Genomic DNA, 5,688 nt, shown 5'->3' on the forward strand with positions numbered 1-5,688 from the left:
TAAAAAGCGCAATGACGCGGCACGCACGTTAGCGAATAGGCTATAGTTGAGCCTGAGAGAAATTCAGCTGTTAGTAGCATGTGGTGGTCTGTGCAGTGGAGATGTTTTGGGTGGAAAATAGGGCAAGAGTTATTGTAGTTTAGGGACATAAAAGGACTAATTTAGGTCATGGTTGAAATATACTAACAATAATCTTGTGTTTTTAGTGTCTGTAGTTTCATGGAGACATTACCCAGTGCTTTATGTGGAAACCAGAGCCAGTTTTTCACAATGAACAAATTAATTTATTAGCCAGGTCTAGGATTATATAGTGAATAAAGTACCCCCTTTTGTAAAATATAGGGATATTATAAGTTACCGAAGAGTTTCATGACCATATAAAAACACGAGGCCGAAGGCTGAGTGTTTTTATACAGGTCATGGAACTCCGAGGTAACTTCTATTATCCTCGTATTTTACAATTGGGGGTACTTTATTTATTATAATACACAAATTTCAATGAGTCATGTGACAGAAATGCCATCAGAACTCACCGTTTATAACTGATGACATCAGAACTCACCGTTTATAAGGATATAATTTACAGGATATTCATGGCTTTTGTGTATTATATGCAATTAAATCCTCTATAGAGCAACACGTGCAATATCTGTGTACAATTATTTACAAACGCCTACCACAACATGTTTTGGATGAGACGCAGGGCCGCATTTACATAGCAGGCTCCCCTAGGCACACTGCTGTTTGCTGCCCCATCACCTCCCTTTTAATCGCACAAACTTTCATTATCGGGACTGGAGTAATGGGGATTGGTGCACTGTTGTGATGTGCAGGTCGGGAAATTGGGGGGGGGGGATCTCCACGACCCTAACCCGGCCTCCCTTAGCCCGCCATAAACCAAGGTGACAAAATATTCGCTCTTCAAGTATATCTAAAAATGTCCCACATGATAAGCAAAATGTTTGTCAGTTGTTTCAGCTGATATTATTATTATTATTACCTCGGTTTTAATACTTTCTAACCAAGCACTGGTGTAAATGTTGCGGTACAAGTGATGGAGGGGAGTGCAGCAAAGGGAGCATGACAACCCAGTGTAGGGGGTACATAGGTACCTTCCCAGTGCCCCCCCCCATCTCTGCACCCTAGGCAGGTGCTTCTTCTGTCCACCCCTAGTTCCGGCCCTGGGTGGTAGCCAGGCTATTGGAGTGTCAGACAAGCACGCACCTCATATTATGAACCTGTAATTTTCAGAGCTGTTATATTTTTGTTATGGTTCTGACACCATCTTGTGGCTGTAAGGAAAAATGCATAGCCACCAGATTTCTTATTAACAGATACAGCATATGGGTCATTCACTGACAGTGGGGCAGGGTGCGGTGTTATTCTTCAGGTGTTGAGCTGGTCTCTGTGCAGGCCACTCATATTATTCCACTCCAACCTTTACAAACCCATTCTGTGCAGAATTAACTTTGTATATAATGGCGTTATTGTGCTGAAACAAGAATGGCCTTCTCCATACTGTTACCACAGAGTAAGAAGCATGGAATTGTCAACAATGTCGTTGAACAATGTAGTCTTAATGTAGACTTTCTCTGGAATCAGGCCTAGTCCTAACCATTGAAAACATCCCCTGGCCATTATTCCCTCTTTATCAAACATTTTAGTCAGCATTAGACATTCAGCATTGCAGGTAACATTTTCCTGGCAGATCTAGTGAGGAAACAAGCATACAGAGTATTAGTAAAAATTGGGCTATAGTGCACCCAGGAACAGACACAATGCCAATTAGATTCTGGCTACATAATGCATTGCATTGACACTGTTGCAGCGATGATGTCACTACTGAATTGTAATTGTTATAACATTACTGCTGTATTGGGATCCAATACAACATCCACCATAATGAAGTGCTTTGAGAGGCTGGTCATGAGACACATCAAAGGCCTGCTCTCGCCATCTCTGGATCCACTGCAATTCGCCTACCGTTCCAATCGCTCAACAGACGATGCCATCGCCACTACCCTGCACTTAGCCACCTAGACAATAAAGACACATATGTACGTATGCTGTTCATAGACTTCAGCTCAGCATTCAATACAATCATTCCTCAGCACTTGAGTGTTAAGCTGAGCATGCTGGACCTGAACATCTCTATCTGCAACTGGATCCTGGACTTCCTGACCAAGAGACCTCAGGTAGTCCGAATGGGAAAAAACACCAGTACCATCACGGGAGCTCCCCAAGGTTGTGTGCTTAGTCACACTGCTGACTCATGACTGTGTGGCAAGTCATGGATCCAATCACATCATCAAGTTCGCTGATGATAAAACCATAGTAGGTCTCATCAGCAAGAACAACGAGTCAGCATATAGACAAGAGGTGAAATGGCTAATGGACTGGTGCAAAGTCAACAATCTGTCTATGAATACAAACAAAAGAAAGGAATTAGTTGTTGACTTCAGGAGAACACGTGGGGATCATTCTCCACTGTACATTGACGGATCTCTGGTGGAAATTGTCAAGAGCACCAAATTCCTTGGGGTACATCTGGCGGAGAACCTCTCCTGGTCCCTTAACACCAGCTCTATAGTGAAGAAAGCACAGCAGCGTCTCTACTTTCTGCGAAAGCTGAAAAAAGCCCACCTTCCTCCACCCATTCTCACTATCTTCTACAGAGGGTCTATTGAAAGCATTTTATGCAGCTGCATCACTACCTGGTATGGAAACTGCTCTGTATCAGATCGCAAGATCCTGCAGCGGGTGGTGAGGACAGGGGAAAAGATCATTGGGGTCTCACTACCTGCCATTATGGATATTTACCACACCCGCGGTCTCCAGAAGGCTACCAGCATTGTCGGGGATAGCACCCACCCTGCACACGATCTCTTTACCGTCCTGCCATTCTGTAAAAGATACCACAGTATTCGAGCGCTGACTTCCAGAATGCGAAACAGTCTATTTCCGAAAGCCATCAGGTATCTCAACTCCCAAGGACTGAACTGAATATATTCATAAGGAACTGAAATGTCCACTTTGCCCAGCATGACGGTGTACTAGAGCTGTTGTATAGCACCGGGGGGTTCTGGAGGAACGTCATTTCGTTTCTACTATGTACTGTATTTACTGTAAATGGCTGAAATGGCAATAAAATCCACTTGACCTGACTTGACTTGAAATGGCTGCCTAGCTTACCATCTGAGATATTGGATGGCCTATATGTTATCCTCCATATTCCCAAATTAGCAGTATGAGTGCCATGTCCACATCAATGACAGGGACACAGAATGAGCATAGGGATAGGGCTGTCAAAGAAACTGTGCTGGGCCTAAAGGTGGCCATAGACACACTGATAATATCATGCAAAACTAATTTTCGTACGATATTCGGTGCATGTATGTTGGGAGACGAGCCAACTGATATTGGTCAGCTCGTTTATCGAAAAGTTCTATGAGGAGCTGACTAGAAAAGGGAAAAATTAAACTTTAACATCTGTAAAAGTCTTAAAGAAGTGATTGGAACAACAAGTGAGGGAAATAATGTACATGATTCTTATAAAGAATGGAGAGAAAACAGCTTAAAATAAACTTCTTCAAGCCATAACATATCCCTCCTTTCCATCTGCGTGCATATCACAGTGGGTGGTTGGGATGTCGTTGAATAGTGTTGCCTATGAATAATGAAGAGGATATTTTCCAATTAATTGTGAAAGTCTCTAGGGCTCACATAAGGTAAATCATCTAACTTATTCTGATGGGAATTTAAATTGCCAGGTTTTTTTTTAAATGTTCTATTAGAAAGAGTACAGTACCATCTAGTGGCCTTTAAGCAACACCAAAACAAGTATGAATGCTTATGATAAATACATTTAGCTACATAAAAAATTATTCTCTCATTTAAAGCAATGGAAAAAGTGTTAATGTGTGTGACTTTGTTTATCTTTGACTATCCAAACCCTTTATAGTATATTTCCAGAACTGAGCCCTGTGATTCCATTCGATTTATAGAAATTAGAAACAGACCAGGAACCAGTAGTACTTAGTCTGCAATCAACCTTTATTGGTGTATTCTCACTCACAACATGTTTCGGTAGCTAGTCCCTTTTTCAAGTCAAGTCTAGTTATACTGATTAATATCAGTATAAGTACTTGCTCTGGACACATTTAAACTATGCAAGTTTAAAATATATTTATGAATAACTTTGTTATTGTTACATATTATGGGAATTCACTAGGGATGTAGCGAACGTCGGAAAAAAAGTTCGCGAACATATTCGCGAACTTGCGCAAAAACGCGAGCGGTTCGCGAACGGTTCGCGAACCCCATAGACTTCAATGGGAAGGCGAACTTTAACATCTAGAAAAGACATTTCTGGCCAGAAAAATGATTTTAAAGTTGTTTAAAGGGTGCAACGACCTGGACAGTGGCATGCCAGAGGGGGATCAAGGGCAAAAATGTATCTGAAAAATCTGCCTGTGTGTGCTTGGAAGAGATAGTGTAGGGGGAGAGCTGTTAGTGATTTCAGGGACAGATGATAGTAAGTTTGCTGGCTAGTAATCTGCTTGATACTGCTCTGTATTGGAGGGACAGAAGTCTGCAGGGATTTGAGGGACATTTTAGCTTAGGTAGCTTTGCTGGCTAGTAATCTACTGTTCTCTTTAAACAACTGCCATACGTTGACCTTGTAGGCATTGTTTGCCCAGTTTTTTTGGACGCAGCCACTGAAGCACAGTTGCCAGAAAAAATATGCCATATAAATGCTGAAAATAGTCATTTTTCGCCATACGTTGACCTTGTAGACATTGTTTGCCCAGTTTTTTTGGACGCAGCCACTGAAGCACAGTTGCCAGAAAAATTATGCCATATAAATGCTGAAAATATAAATTTTTTTGGTTGCAGCCACTGAAGCACAGAGGCCAGAAAAATTATGCCATATAAATGCAGAAAATATGCATTTTTTTGGTCGCAGCCACTGAAGCACAGTTGACAGAAAAATTATGCCATATAAATGCTGAAAATATAAACTTTTTTGGTTGCAGCCACTGAAGCACAGAGGCCAGAAAAATTATGCCATATAAATGCAGAAAACATGCATTTTTTTGGTCGCAGCCACTGAAGCACAGTTGACAGAAAAATTATGCCATATAAATGCTGAAAATATAAATTTTTTTGGTTGCAGCCACTGAAGCACAGAGGCCAGAAAAATTATGCCATATAAATGCAGAAAATATGCATTTTTTTGGTCGCAGCCACTGAAGCACAGTTGCCAGAAAAAATATGCCATATAAATGCTGAAAATAGTCATTTTTTGCCATATACGTTGAGTCAACGTATGGCAAAAAATGACTATTTTCAGCATTTATATGGCATATTTTTTCTGGCCTCTGTGCTTCAGTGGCTGCGGCCAAAAAAACTGGGCAAACAATGCCTACAAGGTCAACGTCGTTGACCTTGTAGGCATTGTTTGCCCAGTTTTTTTGGCCGCAGCCACTGAAGCACAGAGGCCAGAAAAAATATGCCATATAAATGCTGAAAATAGTCATTTTTTTGGTCGCAGCCACTGAAGCACAGTTGCCAGAAAAATTATGCCATATAAATGCTGAAAATATAAATTTTTTTGGTTGCAGCCACTGAAGCACAGAGGCCAGAAAAATTATGCCATATAAATGCAGAAAATATGCATTTTTTTGG

Source organism: Xenopus laevis, chromosome 2S (genome assembly GCF_017654675.1).
Source record: "Xenopus laevis strain J_2021 chromosome 2S, Xenopus_laevis_v10.1, whole genome shotgun sequence".
Lineage (NCBI taxonomy): Eukaryota > Metazoa > Chordata > Amphibia > Anura > Pipidae > Xenopus > Xenopus laevis.